Source organism: Macaca nemestrina, chromosome 17 (genome assembly GCF_043159975.1).
Source record: "Macaca nemestrina isolate mMacNem1 chromosome 17, mMacNem.hap1, whole genome shotgun sequence".
NCBI classification, from domain to species: domain Eukaryota; kingdom Metazoa; phylum Chordata; class Mammalia; order Primates; family Cercopithecidae; genus Macaca; species Macaca nemestrina.
Window position 1 is genome coordinate 52,667,533 of NC_092141.1, and position 18,269 is coordinate 52,685,801.

The window sequence follows — 18,269 nt, forward strand, 5'->3', positions numbered from 1 at the left end:
CGTTTCAAAATGTTGGAAGAGGAAGTCTGCATGCTTAATGTGTAATTTAGCTGAAAGAACTGGAACAACTTTCATTTTGGTATGTTCCTCATTTTGCAAATGAATGTTATTTTCATAATGGACCATAATGGCTTGCTCAGAGTTATTCTGGTCTGTCATATTAATATGGATTATGGTGCTTTAATAAGAGTTGACTTTTGAGTCTTTGGTCTGTGCATCCCATATACCAAATCATCAGCCATTATTCTTGTGAATTGATATTTATTTCTTATTTCATTACTTCCATGGGATGAGAAAGAACATGAATAATACATCAACAAGCCCCAAGCACATCAATTGCTTGAAGTGACAAAGGACTGTTTTTTTTTTTCATTTGTTTTGACAGGGTCTCACCCTGTCGCCCAGGCTGGAGTGCAATGATCACAGCTGATTGCAGCCTTGACCTCCTGGGATCAAGTTATCCTCCCACTTCAGCCTCTTGAGTAGTTGGAACTACAATTATGCATCACGCACCTGGCTAAGCTTTTTAAATTTTTTATAGGAATGAATCTCACTACGTTGGCCAGGCTGGTCTTGAACTCCTGGGCTCAAGGAATACTCCCATTTCAGCCTCCTAAAATGCTGGGATTACAGGCATGAGCCACTGCACCTGACCTAGGACTAGTTTTTAAGTCCTTCCAAAATTCCAGTTGAGGAAGAATTGTGTTCATATTGTCCAATTGTATCTGGAATCTCCATGTCTTCATCATTCTTCTTGTCTCTGGAGATAGGCTCAAGAGATGATCCAGACTTCTAATTTTGCCTAATTCAATCTGTTTCAAGATGGGGGTGCTTATACCATAAATTAACTGGGTAAGAAGGATATTCACAGTCAAGAATTCCTGGAGAGCACGTCTGGCAGAGAACTGGTTTTAAGCTAGGTTTCTGGAAAGAAAACATAAGCCCTTGAAACAATTTCTTCAATGAGTGCTGGAAAATCCACAGACTCCTCTGTGCTAAGAGTCCCACAGTATTGCTTGGAGACACCTGGGTGATGACTGTGACAATCTACAACTACAAGGCTTCTGTGACATACTTTTTCCTTTGCCTGACATACAGCAAGATTCAAGGCTTCCTTTGTCCTCTCGGTGTAGCATTTCTTGAGTTCTAGACTCACTGTTAGAGGGTAACCATTAGCTCCTGTCTCTCCCCAGCACCCAATCTCTCCTCTTATTCTCCACTTGGAAATGCATTCCCAAGTTCCATTCATCCCTTAGCTTGTCCTGTTGCTTTCCACCTCAGCCTTACCCTCCTGTAGGGCAACCATTTATTTTACATATTCTAGGCAGACTCAATATCAAATGTTACATGGCTTTGTTACAACATGTGTCCAGCTCTATATCCATTCTTAGTTTAGAACACATGATCCCATGATTTCCCCCTCATCAGCTCCATTACTGAACAGTCCTCAAATGCTGCCCCGTGGAACAGTAGACAGCACACATTCAGCAGAGCCAGAGAGACTTGGATTCTCATCTCATCTAGACAAACTTGCCAGCTATGCAATTTAGGGCAGGTTATATCACCTCTCTGATCCTCAGTGTCCTCATCTGCAAAATGGTCTTAATCACATACACTGCAGGGGGATTCAGATGAAAATAAATAAAGCTGGGTGTGGTGGTGTGAGCCTGTAGTCCTGGCTACTTGGGAGGCTGAGGTGGGAGAATGGTTTGAGCCCAGGAGTTCAAGTGTAGCCTGGGCAACATAGCGAGATTTTATCTCTTAAAAAAACCCTAATTAATTAAATGAGACCATGTCAGTAACACATTTAGCATACTGTTGGGCACACAGCAGACTTGCAGTAAATATCTGCTGTCGTTATTTATGAAATCATTCAGGAAGATAGGAGGAAGATTTGCTTCATCTGTGGAGGACACTGGTTTCTATCCTTCTCCTTCTTCTCTAAACTTCCTTGGACCCTTCCCTGTCTTTTTCTTTTCCTTCCATCTTCTTCATGCTCTAGTCTCTTCCACCTTTTTCAGTCCCACCCACAACTTTGAGATGATAGAAAAAGATAGAGTTGTTTATTTTGAGAGTAAATTCAACATTGACCCTCAGAAAAAACGACCCCTGCAATACGCTCTATTACCACGTAAGCGTCACATTTAAACAAAGCCTTTTGGCCTGTACTGAAAATTACTGTCCCACTGGGAAGCATAAACTGGAGGGGCTGCCTGCATGAAGGAGGGACGCATAGCAGCTGGCAGGCCTATGTCCGCAGGAAGGAGGAGCCGAACTCTTTGCTTTATGCATTGATTTCATTTGGAAAACTGTGTTCCCCATTTTCCCTCCAAAGACAGGGAAAACAAGAGCAATCTGTTAAAATGTTGGAAGGCAGGAAAACAACAACTACCATATAATAAAATCAGTGAAATCCCCCTGCCCCCTTCAGCTAGCAGCGAGAGAATTCTGTTAGGACTGCAGAAAAGGTCCAATGATACAGTCTAAAAATGGCATGTTGTTATGACTTTGCATGAAATATCAAACAAACAAAAATGGTGGAGCAGAGGAACTTCCTTTTGCCTGGATAATAATAATGTTAATATTGGTAAAAGCAGACATTTATTGAGTACTTTTCATGTACCAGGCATTGAACTAGATGGTGACTTCACATGTGTAAACTCATTTACTCTTCACAACCAACTTGTGAGAGATGTGCTGTTTTTATCTTCATTTTCACAAATGAGGAAACTGAGGCAAAATTCAGTAATTTACCCAAAGTCACACAGTTGATGATTTGAGCCCCAGCATTCTGGTTCTAGAACCCATTCTCTTCACCCACTTGTTATACTGCCTCATTTGGTGGGAGATGCAAGTGAGTTTGCACACACTATATGTGCACACCTGCACACACCTAGCCAAGGACACTAAGCAAACATCTCTAAAACTGCATGGATCTTTCTCATAGACCTGACACTGTGTTGTCTTGGGTGAAGTAAAGTCATTTGCATGCATGTCTTGTCGTCCCCTTAGAGATTGCAGAATCCTTGAGGATCTTTCCATTTTAGTGTTCTCTACAGGTCTGAGTACTGCACCTGGCATAGAGCAGGGGCTCAGTAAAGAAATGCTTGTTGAGTTGAGAACAGGTAGGTGCTAAACAAGGCAATGCTGACTCCAGGTGTGAATTAGACATTTCAGAGAAGATTTAGATCCATGAGGGACAGAGAAGCTGCAGAAAGGTATGGGGAAGAGATGGACCTTTAACATTTAGGTAGATAGATGACTGAAAAAAAGGTGCTCATGGTGGGGAAGGCACATGGGAAAAGGATAGATATAGAAAAGAGAATGGCATGGCAGGAACTAACAGGGAGATCTGGTCAACTACAGTGAGCACGTGAACTTGGTGCAGCTGGTGGTCACCTGGGCTGGCAGAGAGGTTCTTGAGCTAGGACAGTGCCTTGAGGAAGGCAATGCTTTCAGGATCCTGGGGAGCCAGTATAGCCCGGTGGTTAAGTGCATGAAGCCCTTGTCCAGGGCTCTTGGGTGTGAGGGACGTTACAGGAAGGTATGTGTATATTTAAAAAATAAACAAATCTCCGGTTTATTTTTTTAAACATTAATATTTTCCTGGCACTGCTAGTTAGAATTACTTGTCTGGGTGTCCTCAACTCAGCCATTTTCCAGTTATGGGACCTTGAGCAAACCACAAGCCATACATCCCTTTGAGGGTGCTGAGAGGATTAAATGAGATGATATGTGGGCAGTGCGTAATGCAGTAAACAGTGCTGCCCTTATCTGTCTAAAGCCGTAAGTTGAGGGTGCCGAGAGGATTAAATGAGATGATATGTGGGGTGAGTCTGAAGCCACGGGCAAGGAGAACAAGAAGAAGAAGAAGAAGGAGGAGGAGGAGGAGGAGGAGGAGGAAGGGGAAGGGGAAGGGGAAGGGGAGAAGAAGAATCGCTAAGTAGCAGCTGTATACTCCGGCTTCTTGTTTACATAATGGGGAGGTGAGTGGTGTTACCCTACAATTTTATAGGAGTTTGTGAATTATTTGGGCTTACATGCACTCTGTCTGGCTTCCAGGCCAATGGGCTTTCTCCCACCATATCTTGCCAATGTGGTTCAGGATATGGAGGGAGAGGGAATTTTACTGGAGGAAATATCCCTAGGCTACAAGTTGGGGGACATCAGGTAAGTGCCCTAACTTTTAGGAGGCCTCTTTTAATTTCTTCTGCCTTTTGAGAAACACACAAGCCTCCCCAATCCTACCTCCCAGAGATTCTGCCAAAGGCACCTGTTCTCTTTCCTTCTAAAGAATCGCCATCATCTGTGCATCCCCAGTAACTGAGAAGCTTTGTGTGAAACTTAGTTTTCTGTAGTTTGTTTTACATTTCACTGCCATTTCCAAACAAATTTGTGACATTGGGTTTTAAAATTTCTAGGACTAGAAGGTAACCTCCACGAAGGCAGGGCCTTTGTCCAGCTTGTTGACTGTTTTATCCTCTTCACTTAGAACAACACCTGGCACAGGGTAGAAGCACAATAAACACTTGTTGAATGAATGAACATACTTTTTCAAATGACGCATTCTCCTTGGGGATTCTGTGTATCCCTGGCACATATCCAGAAGATGACAGCTAGTATTATTAGTGTGGCAATAAACTTGTTCATTTTCCCAGCCCCAATTCTACAGCTAGACTGTTCATTCCGTACAGTCAGTGTCCTGGGGTCTTTAGAATCTTTTATATCTTATTTCTGAATTTTGTAAGGGGCACGGCACCAGCTAAGTGCTCAGTCAATGCTGAGAGATTGATTTGTTGGTGTTGGTTAAGTGCATGTGTATGTGTGCAGGTATGTGCGTGTGCAGGTGTGTGTGTGTGTGTGCGCGCACACAGGTGGATATGGGTGTGGTTTCCATACCAGTCTGCCTTCCATGGGCTTGGAGGATGTTTGCTGAAGTTAGTCAGAATGGCTGGGACCCAGGACTCTTGGGTTCTCTTCCGATGATTCATGGGCATTCTGGGGAAGTCTATGTAGCCCTTAAACTGCAGTGAAAGCTGGTATTTAAAAAAAGAGCATGACTTCGTTCCTCGTTCCCTTTTGTACATTTTTCCACTAGCATACAGGCTCCTCCAGGAAATTTTGGATCTTTAGCCATCCTTAGAACAAGTCATTTCATTATTAGTATTTATTTTTGCTTTTTTTTTTTTTTTTTTTTTGCATTAGCTGTCTATGAATTAGGTATTTGCTTACAACATTTCATTCATTGTTTAACACTCACTTACTCTGCCCCTACTGTGTGGCAGACACTGGCTGACACTACAGAAATGAGACCCATCGCTGCCCCTGATGGGCTCCTGAGGTGGGGTGACTGATGAGGGCCTGGGAGCAGAGACCCACTAGAGAGATTGGGAGGGTGGGGCAGGCTGAGGGTCAGGGTTCAGGGACGATTTCCAGAGGCGGGAGAACTCTCTGAATGAGAGCTCACAAGGTGCCAGGAATCATGCTAAGCACGTTACAGACATTATCTCATTCACTCCTCACCACTGTATGAGGTAAGTGCTATTATCCCTGTTTTCATGTCACTTCGGATGAATTACTTCACCTCTGTAAGTCTTAGTTTCCTCATCTGTAAAATGGGATTTGTAAAACCTCGGACAGTTATGGTTTAAAATGTACACAAGGTATTTAACATGTTAAGCTGGAGTTACTAGATGGCTCATAAATGTTACCTACTGTTATGATGAGTGCATGGGGCCTGCGGAAGGTGAGTGACTTGCCCAAGTTCCCCTAGAAAGTCAGGGTCAGAAGGCAGGTTTAGATTCTGTGCTCTTGGGTGCAGGCCACACCACCTTGTATGTCTGCGTGGAAGTTTAGGAAGGGTTTGGAGAGTTTGTCCTGGATGGAAAGGTGTATTACTGAAAGATTTTCAGGAGGGGGTGGCCGCCCCACACCTAATCTACTCTACTCCATGATCCCATTCATAGAAGATGTGTTAGTTATCTGGTTAACCTCTAACATGGACATGGCACCTCCTCCCTTGGCTTCTAAACACTATAGCCCTTGAGCTGACGTTTCCTCTTTCTTTGGCATTGTCCAGGAATTATCTACAGTGGAAACCATGAAGCCAGTAGAAGACTAGGGATCCTCGCCATGGAGTTTCTGGGTGGCAAATAACAAAAAGAAGTCATTTTTAATGGCGGGGGGTGGGTGGAGAGGAAAAAAATAAAATAGAAATAAAAGCAATCTATTTCTGGCACTGGAGTTGTTCATTGAAATCATTTTTTATCCTCCATACAGAGTCACGACCAAGTTCTTCTTGGAGCCACCTCCCAGGGCAGTTGTAAGGAGCCCTGATAAAGATTTATGTGGTTTGTTTTCTTTCCCCAAACTTTTGAAGATCAACAGAGGAGGTAATGTTTATGGTTGGTTGGTTAACCCTATGGCTCTCTGGGGTCTCCTTCGGCGACCCCTGGGCTGTTTCTCAAGGCAGGAGGCAGCAGGCCTTGGCTGCCACATCTGGGGAACTGGCTGTTTAAAGGCCAGGGTTGGAGAGAGTTTCAGGCCCAATAGTTCTGGAGGCTTTGCTCACCACAACGGCGTCATCCCAGCCGAACGCCCCCACCTCTTCGGAATAGAACCAATTTATCCCACAGGGGAGTGAACGCTTGAAAATCAGCGTCAAGAGGAAAAAAGAGGTTGGGGGTGACGCTTATAAGGTTCGGTTAGCGAGACACGAATATATTTGGCTCTGAACTTGTTAATCCTGCTCAGGTGAAAGCAGAATTGTCCAGGGCTCTTGGGTGTGAGGGACGTTATAGGAAGATATGTATATGTTTAAAAAATAAACAAATCTCTGCTTTATTTTTTTAAACATTAATATTTTCCTGGCACTGCTGGTTAGAATTACTTGTCTGGGTGTCCTGAACTTCGTTTCTGAGACCCAGCTGAAAACCCTGGACAGCTGGAGGGAAGCAGACACCTTGGAGAACCGAAATATTTGGTATGCCTTTCAGACCTTATTAAAAAACAAATCCATTTGGTTTTTTTTCACATGTTCCTCTACATCCTAGGATAGCTACTGAGAGAACATTGGAAAAACATGTCTTTTTGGAGTTTCATTGGCCTACAGTTCAGGAAAACATAGCTCTTTGCTTCATGCAGGAAACTCTGATCTTAAAGATCCAAATCTTCCATTGCTGTTCAGGAACTCAGGAGCTAGCAGTGGGAGTCTTTAGAGTTACTCTCCTGAGTAACAGTTATAGGGGTTCCTTTGGGAACTTCCACTAAGAAGAAATGTTAGTTTACCTACCTATTGATTCATTTATTGGTATTCTTTCAGTCAACAAACTGTCCACGAGGTACTCAGTAAATTTTCAAGTCATAGCTAAGATTTTAGCTGGCCCACAGCAGTCCTATTTAGGGTAATGGGAGCAATTCTAACCTATTATGGCCAAGGAAACTGAGGCAAGGTGAGGTTGAATAACTGGGTTGCACAGCATTTATGACTCTTTTCACTACTCCAGGCTGCTTTTTCCCAGAACCTACGGTGGAACAATTCTAAACTTGGGAGCCAGAAAGACCTGAGCTCAAATTCCGTGCCTTCTACTTACTTCAGGTAAGGCCTTGGGCAAGTTGCTTAATTTCTTCAAGCCTCAGGCCATGCATCTGTAGAATGGGGATCAAAGCAGCAATAGCAACTTTGCCAGGGTGGTGGTGACAATGAAACCAGAGGAGGTGTTCAGAGTCCTGTATAGATAGGTTCTTCATCAGAGTATGAATATTGTCATTATTAGGTTGAAGCTGTTATCTTTTGCTCTCATCCTATGGTCCCGGAGGAGTGCTGCAAGTTGACAGAAAGCCTAACTGGCTTTTTTAAGGGGTAGATCCCATCTCGGGTGCTGTGCTATCTGTGTTGGGAGTGGTGGTCTTGAGAACTGTTAGCTTTGGTTTCTCCACCAGGAGGTAGAAATACTTAACATAACACAGTGACCTAATCAGGGGCATACCAGATGCTATCATCCATAAACAGCCATTTATTCAAGTCAAGCAGGCCCCACATGCCACAGGTAAGCTGGGGAAAGAGAGATTGAATTGTTCAGTTTTGTAGGAGTGGAGGCCGAACAGAAAAGCAACACAACCCTTACTCATAACTTCCAATTGCTGAAATATTTTTAAGCAGGTTAAACAGGCTTTCCACTGGAAAGGTGTGGAAAAGACCCAAAGCAGAACAATGACAAAATTTTATTTTTTACAGAATCATCTTCCTCCTGGCTTTCTGCAAATTCTCTCATCTCAAACCATTCTGTCCCCATCCCACATTTTAGCATTTGTCACTGCTCCTGTTTCCCACCACTGAAGAAACATGGAAGGCACAAGTTAGCCTGATTCGACTCCATAAAGACACAGTCTTCCCAAATGAGCAAAATTATTCCCACTTAAAAATATACACAAAATGTTTATGAAATGAGAAGGGGGAGATTCAGAAGTTATAGGAGCTGGCAAAAAGTAAGTAGTGCCCAATGTACGTGAGAGCACCTCTGATGGTTTCCTTTGCAATTGCCATTTAAAATGTGTAGACATGTTCTTGCTCCCTCCCTGGAAGGCCCCCCACTCCCCACCCCCAGCCCCAGCTGCACATGCACACAAGAACCCACATATATATGCATGCTTGCTTTGACTGAGGAATCCAGCAAAACATGGGACTGTTCTTTATAGGCCAGGGAGCTTGTTGTTTTAGTCTGTTGTTTTCATTTCTGTGCACCTGCACCCCTTGCCTAAGACCCCCACCACATTGCCTCTGCCTTGGCCAACAACACGGAGATGTGTGTTTCTGAATAAGTCACACATTATGCAATTTGGTTTCCTCAGGAATTTGGTAGAAAAACTCTGGATCCCGGTGAATTGGGCTTAATTGCATCCTTCAGGTCCTGGGCATGTTTCACCTGCCTTAGGTTTACTCTTTGGGATTCCCCAGTCTCCATCAGTTCCCTCCATCCCTCCCTCCCCCCAGGAGCTGCATGCATGATGAAGTTGAGGTCTTCACCTTTAGCAGGGCAATGAGCTGGGTATGTGGGTGGTAAGGACAGCCTGGGCTGCCCAGCATTCCAGTGGCCAAAGGGTGGGTGGAGGGTGGGCACCAGACTCCAGGTCGATGAAGAGTTATTTCCATGTATTTGACGTCCAGCCACCATGGGATCCTGTTTACAAATGCTAAGTAACCCAGTCAATATGGTACAAATTATCAATAGCAGCAGGGGCAATGCTGACTGCTACAGCCTGGGCTTTGAAGAGATTACTGTGCTCTTGGTGCAACCCAGGGCCAACAAGGTCTTAAATCCAATTTCCGCTTGGTAGGTCTCTAAATCATGGCGGAGGTGCCATTGCAAAAACAAAGCAATGGCTTCTCCATGGTGGGAGCAAGCCAGTCTGGCCCCAAATAAGATCCAGAGGAAAATCATGCCAGGGTTGCTTTGCGTTGCTGTGAAGGTGACCTTACTTTCTTAACCAGAGAGAAGATTGAAGGTTAGGAAATCAATGGTGGCTGGTTGGAATATGAAGAATGAGATGAAAAATAAAGAATTTGGGTTCTAAGCTCATACTCATGCACTCAGTGTAGATATCACCTTTACAGTATCCTGAGAATTGGTGGTCCTGCTTCTGGTTGAACACAGGGATCTCACTGCTTCAGTTGTGAGTGGTACCATTTCACTCTTAGACAAAGGTTATCATTTGCAATTATTTTTTCTATTAAGGTTAAATTGGTTTCCTTCCCAGATGAATCTTTTGGTCATCGTATTACTTATCTATTGCCGAATAACAAATTACCCTACAAATTTAGCAGCTTAAAAACAACAAACATTTATTATCTTACACAGTTTCTGTGGTTCAGGAATTCAGGAGCAGCTTAGCTGGTCAGTTTTAGCTAAGAATAGCTCATGAAGTTGAAGTCAACATGTTGGATAGGACTGTAGTCGAATGAGGCTTGACTGGAAGTTGGACAATTGCTTCCAGAATGGTTTGCTCATATGGCTGTTGGCAGGAGACCTCAGTTCCTTACCAGCTGAGCCTCTCCATAGGGCTGCTTGAGTATCCTTAGGACATGGCAGCCGGCTTCCCCCAGAGAAAGTGATCCAAGAGAAAGAGCACAGAGGAATCCACGATGCTCTTCTATGATCTAGTCTTGGAAGTCACACATAATCACTTCTGCCACATTTTAGTCAATAGAAGTGTGTCACTAAGTCTAACCCACACTCAAGGGAAGGGAAATTAGGCTCCATCTTTTGAAGGGTATCAAAGAATTTCTAAACGTGTTTTTAAACTATCATAGTCAATTCTCCTAAATGATGCTACATAAAATAAATCTATTTAACGATTGTCACAATAATCCTCCAGGTATTTCACTGCAGTTATCATACCTCAACACCTCTGGCTAGACAGCTTCAATTTCTTTGACTATTCTGTGCATGACTTGGTATATATCTCTGTATTATCCTTGTATAGTGTGACAATGAAGCTAAAACATGGTATCCTGGATTGAACATAAAACTCAGACTATGAATTAAGAGTACTATGTAATTTCTAGAGCTCATTAACACATTCTAAACACAGTGCCTGGCATGTAGTAGGTATTCAACTAATGTTTGCTATTGAAAGAATGAACAAAAGAATGACTATATGAATGGATCTACTTCTGTTAAAATATCTAGAGATTGCACTAGTGGACTTTTAAAAAAAGCAGCTTTTTATACTGTGCTTAATTCGAGCTTGTTAACTAAAACACTTGAATTAATTTTTTTCCCCAATCCTTTGCCCAGCTAAGATTCTCTCATCTTGTTCTTTGATTACTTTAACCAAATACGGAAATTGTCTTTAATCTCTATTAAATGACATCTGCTGGTCAAGACCATTTTGAATAATAGTCTATCATCTAGCATAAGCTATGTTTCTTAGATTTATATGGTCTAAAAGTGTAATCTAGGAGTTGTCTATACAAGTCATTGATCAAATATTGCTTCGTCAGGCAACCAATTTGTTTCTTCTGTGCAGGTCTGCTCTGCCACCAGGGCTCCTGATTTCCTGCCCCTCTCTCTCACTGGGCTCTGTATGCAATCAGCACTCCAAAAATGACAAACCACCCATAACTAACTTGTTCTAACTGCACTTAAATCCAAGCCATCCTCAACAGATGTGACTCGCTCCCTCAGTAAAGGCCTTTAGAGAAGGAGATTCCACTGCCTCCCACAGTTATCCATTTCCAGAGTCCAACATCTGGAGGTTAGGGAGAAAGGAGTAGGGAGGATGATGTATTGGTAGAATAATTGGGGTGGAGAGGATTTATTCTTGGCCTTTTTAGCAGGAACCAAAGTCTTTTTGGGGGTGAGTGGGTGGAGGGAGAAGTGGGAGCGGGAGGATGGTTCACAATCAAAATCTTAACATCCAGCGGAGGTGGCCATTTTAAAAACAATACAGAGAATAAAGAGGGGATGAGTCCCACACAGATGTCAGTGTCTGGGGCCAATTAAGAGAGTTCATTTGGATGAACCCAAAGATGTAAGGGGAGGAATCTGAGTTTTCTTTGCTCAAATTAGACATGGCAAAATTCTGGGCTTAGTTTATTTTCTTTTTGACTTACTTTATTATTGTTTTAAATTACAGAAATAATATATGCTTTTAAAAATAAAAAGTCAAATAATTCAGGATTGTGTAAAAATGTTAATAAATTCCCCCTTCCTTTTCCTAGCCCAGACTCTGAAGTTAACAACGTATGTTTCTTTTCATATTTATTTCTATGTATGTTTATATATATATACACACACATATATACATATATATGTACATATAACATACATATGCATATAATATAACTTAAAACAATTGCTTATAGCAGGCTGGATTACAAAAATACATTTTATTCTCCCACCTTCCTTCCTTAGCTTCTTCCTCCCAATCCATCATAGAGATCTTTCTATGTCAATGTAAATGGCCTTTAGTCATTCTGCATAACAATACTAAAGATATAGCAGAATTTGTCTAATTCTTTTGCTATTTGTGGGCACTCAGGTTGTCTCCAGTTAGTTGTGTCACAACCAGCAACTTTGCAATAAGCATGTTGTACAAATATCTGTATCTACTACTGATTTTCTCTCTATTGGATACATTTCCCAATGTATTGATTTTACCTGGTAGCAAGTTTTACATTCTTTTATGCTAGTCAATGGTATGATTGACTAGCTACTGTCTTCTCGCCCTTCTCTTTTAATTTGCTAAGTCATTATTCTGTTTTGTTACGCAGTACTTTATTTTTCAAAGTGACTATTTGGCTGAAGTAAAATCCAGGAAAATGCATCTGTTCACTGTTTAGGTGGAGGAGTGAGGTGGGTGAGTTTATTTGGACCCAGGTTTGAGATTGGTCTGTATGTGTTGATGAGTGTATGTATACATATGTGTTTGTGTGTGTTTTAAATGACTCAGCTGAAATGCAAGGACTAACCATATTAAATATCACTCCATGTTGATGGATTTTAATATTGAGGCATGGTATAAGATTTAAAGTCAGAACTGCATCTGAATTTTCCGTTTTTTTTTTTCTACAGAAAAAACTGGATAAAATATTTTTTTCTACAGAAAAAATATATTTGGCTATATTCTCTTAGAGTTGGTATCTTCATTAAAAAAATGGGCACAATCATACTGCCCACCTTATACATTGTGAGAATTAAGAGCAAGATTACTTTGTAAACCATATAGCCTTTCCCATGTGTTTTAAATTTATTTAATGCTAGCAAAACACTCCAGAGGAAGGTGCTGTTCTTTTCAAACAAGGCAGCCAGGAAGCAAACAAACAAACAAAAACATAAAGTTAGAAAGAGGTCACCAAGACCTTATGTTGAAGGGGTCTTCCAGAGACCCAGGAAGGCAAATTCCAGTGGCATCCAGGGACCACAGAGGGGATGGCCAGGTTGAGTGGAAGGAACCAGAGGCTAAAGAGTAAGAGTGTATTTCAAAACAGCCACACACAAAAGGCTGTTCAAACATTTTCCGCATTTGAAAGTTCTTAAATCACCTGGCTGACCAGGATTACTTTCTTTTGGAGAGCTGTCTGGTTTTGGTAATGGGTCTAAAGATGATTACTGATAGATTGAGGCTGTTTGCTGCAGTTTTGTGCTAAGGAATCGTTGTATACTTTTCAGGTGTTTTCTTCTTTCACTGAGGCAACCAGTTCATTGGTGTGGCCAGTACTGTTCTGGTTTTAAAACTGAAAGTCCAACGTCCTCAATGCTAGGCTCACTGGACAGTTGGTCATCTTATGTCTTGATCTTCATATGTGAATAATTAAAATTGTTCAAAGAAAATATGTCGTGATCATGAGAGTTGTCCTCCATCCCTCACTTCCCTAGGGGCTATTCTTGATTTTTTAATTTTGCTTTTGTAGAATATTAATGTTCTGTGAGATGAAAGAAGGAACTTTTCCATTAAAATGGAATAACAGCTATTTTTTCCAATTAACAGAAAAAAATTAAAATGACAGAATTTTCTCAATTTTAAGTCCTCTGTTCATCATATGATTTACCATATTATATTATAACATATACTATGATTATATGTTAAATAAGAATTTTATATATAGATATCATGGTATACTATAAAAGACTGTGGCTTTTAATGGGCTTTATGCTATCGAGTAAACTTTAGGGCCATTTTAGAAGAGATTACCTTGATAGAGTGTTAAATAGGAACTCTTTGAAAGACTATGAAGGACGGGGATCCTGTGTCCCAGTTTTCCCAGGTAGTCCCTGGTAAGCCAGCGTCCCAGAGTTCTGTCCAGGTAGCATCCACTCTCACTGTCAAAAATTTGATTAATAAATTTTATTTTCTCTCCCTTTATAAGGGACCTGGCAGGATGGAATAATCTTTGTTTCTGGCTAACATTTGCCAGTGACACAGCAGGCATTGGTTTGATCACTTTCTACGCATTTTGCTCATTTAACCCTTAAGACCGTAAGTAGGCACTGTCGGAGCTAAAGAACCTAAGTCCCAGAAAGGTTAAGTAACATGCCCATGTTCAAAATGCTATTAAGGGACAGAGTCAGGAGTAGAACCCATGTCTGGCAAACTCCAGAGCCTGTGTGCTTAGCTGATATACTGGTCGGAGATGTTGGACTTGAGTCCGACCTAGCCACCTGAAACCCTCAAGAATTCCAAGATGTAACCTCAAGTGGCCAGCAGGGCTTCCTCCTGGGGAAGCCGTGTTCATTGCTTAGAGAAAATGAAGTGTTTGTACTCATCTGAGTATTTCAGATAATCCGAGGGACGCCTTGACCATCCCTCATGGGTAGGGCTGGCTGTTTACAGGCATGCTGAGTTTTTTTTTTTTTTTTCTTTCGCAATTAGAGTATAACGAATCTGCTAAGACCTTGTCCCACAGAGCCCTGCCAGTTGGGTGTTTCGGGGTAGATAAAATGAAGAAGTAGGAGTCCAGCGGCCTGCCCCGGGGTGAGAAAAGGGCATATCTGTCTGTGCCCTAGTAGCCGGCCGCTCTCTCTGTGCCGTGGCCTGTTCTGGGACTGCCAGCTGAAGGAGGCTTGGAATTGCTTAGACCTGCCTCTGTGCCTTTAGCCGTCCCGGTAAAAACATCACCTCTCTGGAGGCCTGTGCTGGAGCACAAACCCACGTATTGTCTGGCCCCTGGCAGGCTGGTCTGTGGAGGGGACACTCTAAGAGCTCTATTTTAATCTTTTGGAGCTGGGCCAGGGTAGGAATTCAGCTGCCAGCCCCAGGCTCCCCACCCCCCTGCTCTCACCCTGCCCCCCACCCCCTTCTCCTGGTTTCATTCGCTCTGACCTCCCATCATGAGAGGTGCTGGTGTTCTTTCTTTCTCCCTTTCTCTTTTTTCAACTACCAGGGCTCTTTCATTGATTTGACCTCCCAAAGTGAGGCAGACCAGGGCTCCTCAGTGGGCTACTCGGGGCTCAGGGCTGGCATGAGGCCAACCCTTGAATCCTGAGATTTACCTCCAGATGTGTGTGCCTCTGTGCTTGTAGGGATGTGTGTATTTGTGTTGTGTGTGAGAGATCTGCGTGTATTTGTGTGTTGATGTGTGTTTTTTGTATCTCTGTGACTTTTCTTTCCATGTGAAGAAAATGTATGGATGGAAAAGTTGAGGAGAGGAGATTAGAGGCAAAGAAAAAGGGTGGCCTAAGTCCATAAACCTCCTCCTCTCCCTCTGCCATCAGTGCTTTCCCTGCCCAGAGTCGGATAATTTCAGCTGTCCCTCAACAGGGTCTTCTTATTCCCAAGTTTCTTGGGTCTGTTTTTCTGCGTAGGCCTGAGTCCTGCAGAGAGACCACGTAGTAGAATGGGCATTGGACTCCTATATTAAACTTGAATTCCAGGCTTGGCTGGTTGTGTGATGCTGGGCACGCAATTTTCCTTCCTTTGAGCCTCAGTTTCTCAGTCTGTAAAATGTGGATGATGATGCTACTGCTTTTCACAAGAAGTATAAGGTAGACGATTAAATGGTACTCAAAAGACGACCCATAAATGTTAGCTCCTTTCCTGCTTACCTATTTCTCCCAGGATCAAGTCCTAAGGCAGCAGTTGGGCCTGGCTCCTGGTCCCAGGGAGGAAGCCCTCAGCTGGTAAGGAGGGGTCATGTTCTTCCTAAAAGGGTGGGAGGGGGAAGAGGGTGTGGTCTTTCTTTCCCACTGGGAATCTCCCATCTTCTCTCACCCCCATCCTTCTGGCCTCTGCCAATGATGTGCATTTTCCCCTCTGCACCGGCCTCCCAAACTGACTCATTACCTCGACAGGGTAGCAACTTCCAAAACAAAACTCTTTCAACCAAGGAAAATATAACTATGGAGAGGAAAACATTTCAATATCAGGCCTCCTGGGACCCAGGGAAATGTACTGAATGTTTGTCAGAGAATGATCATGTCCTGACTTCACAGACTCTGCTGAGGGCAGAGGGAGAACAATGCCTGACACTTGGATCTAGCCAAGCCAAAATGGCCCAAGCAAAGTCCAAGCTGGTGCTCAAGTTGGCCCAAACTTGGAAGAGTCAGATGTGTGTCCAACCTTGAGCTGTTAAACAGACCCACTGTGGGCTGATAAACATCCTTCATAAAGTGGGGCCCAGTACCCTGTTCTACACCAGTCTCTCATCTTCTCCTTGACCCCAAAGGAGATGCCCAATTCAGGCTTGCTGTCTGGCAGAGGACCAGCTTGCTTCATGCCTGGGTTCTGGGAAGTGGCTAATAGAGCACATTCCACACTTAATAATAGTGCCCCCTGGAGTTGTGCAATGCCTTGACCCTTTCTGGGACACTCCAGGGAAGTGATCTTACAGCAGTGATCAGGCAAGATCTAAGAGAACAGCTGGTGGGCGGTGCTGGTGTCAGATTAGATGCTGGGGAAGGTCCAAGGGATATTCCAGACCATATTCGCTGTGATCCCAGTGGCTGGACAGCAAGGAGAGGGGAACTGAAACAGGTGAAATTGTTTTCTGAGAGAGACAGGGGTCAGGTGAGGCAGAAGACTGACCTAAATCTTTCTGTAATGAAAGATTTCTTGTGGGGCAGGGGAATATTGGGGACACTGAGCATGGATTTCTCACAGTTACTTTCTTTCTTTATAATAGATTCAATGTCATCTACATAGCTCCCGCAACCTATGCACACCCCAAAAAAACAACAACAACACAAAACGCATCCCCCAAATAGAAACATTCTGAGAATCCCTTCTTATCTCTGATAGGTAGTCAATGTGTGTGTTTTAAATTCATGGAATTTCAAAGCTGAAAAAGAGTTACACATTTTATAGACATCTTTATCTGTAAGTTCAGAGAGGAAAGACACACAAACTCTTTCGCATGAGGCCCAGGTTCTAGCTCAGAGTCAGGCCCTCTGTGACTGTAAGAAAAAGTGTCTTGGTTGCAGTCACAGAGTGCCTGACTTTGCCTTGGGGGAAAGGGTTTGTGTGCTTTGTTGTCCCATTTGGCTGCATTTGCCATTGTTATCTGTGTCTGTGTAAATGTCCCCTTGCATGTCTGGCTGTGCAGGGTGTCTTCCACAGAGACAGCTTCCAGTGGCCTTTTAATTTTTTTTTCTTTTCTCAAAGGACCTAACTCAATGGCACGTGGCACTCTAGAAAGTCAGGAGTCCTGGGCCCTAGTTTTCACTCTGCTGAGCCTCACTCTTCTTATTTGTAAAGCGGAGATATACGTTCTCGCCCTGCTAATCTCATAGGGCTACTTGTCAGGCTCAGAAAGGATGGTGCTTGTGAAAAGTATTTTCTAAACATATAGAAGATTGCAGTTATTAAAGCTTGATGAGGAAAATGGTATGTGCAAAAGCAGCCTTACTGGGCATGAGGACAAGACTTTTGCAGGTTTTCTGGGTATGCAGTGGGTGCGGCTGGGCTGAGTGATCTGCATGTCAATCCAGTGGTACCCAATCACTGGGCAAGATATCATGACACTCAGAAAACTGCTGGCCATCTGGAGGTGCATCTTGCACCGTAAGAAAGGGCAGGTTTTTTCCCAGACCCTTGGCTTCCATCAGGTGGTCCAGTGCCAGATTGGACGGTACATTCCCACCCAATCAAGGTACTCTGGAGGTGATGCGTGGGGTAAGTGGTGGAAGTTTTCAGGAAATCCTAAAGAAATACTTTCAAGGTAACCTGAGGGGATAAACTGAGCTTCATCTGAGCCATTTTAGAGAGTTGCAGGCTGGTAGGCATGTGAAAAGGTCTTCATGTCCATTCTTTACAGAGGAATTATGCAAGGTATGGGATTTAACCTGATTTTAAGTGCGCTCTCTACAATTTCTGGTGGTCATCGGTTTATCATTCATTTAACAGATATTTATGTCAGGTACTATAAAATGTGCTGGGGTGGGGTGATGGGTAACAAAGCAGCCAGTTGCTTTTCATTTAGAACATCTGGTCTAGTCTAGTATGGAACTGGTGCCTGAATTCCTGTAGTCAGTATCTAACACTAGTACTTTCTTTGGCAAAATATCTTAATGCAATGTTTGATAGGACAGGCCATTAGAAGGGGCATCATGTAAAGATGGGAATGCCACATGCTACCTGAAGAGGAAATGCATTTGCATGGTCAAAAAATCATTGCAAAGATCTAACTTGCTTGACATTATAATATCGGTAAGATAATTTCCTTATGAATGTTTTTCTCCTGTCTAGGAGTCACTTTAAATTGATAAGAAACTCTTGGTTTAAACTTGCTTACTTCCCTAAAATGATTTCTTTTTATTTTAGAGAAGAAGGAG

At 42.9% G+C, this 18,269-nt stretch overlaps 1 long non-coding RNA gene across 1 annotated transcript in view; it reads left to right on the plus strand.

Moving 5' to 3' along the window:
* The window catches only part of LOC105476779 (uncharacterized), a 55,506-nt gene that overhangs the window by 33,552 nt on the left and 3,685 nt on the right, over nt 1–18,269 (plus strand). The window contains exons 2-5 of the long non-coding RNA XR_984238.2: nt 6,280–6,392; nt 6,884–6,982; nt 7,506–7,597; nt 15,559–15,620. This is a non-coding gene — a long non-coding RNA (uncharacterized lncRNA). The remainder of the gene's footprint in view (nt 1–6,279; nt 6,393–6,883; nt 6,983–7,505; nt 7,598–15,558; nt 15,621–18,269) is intronic.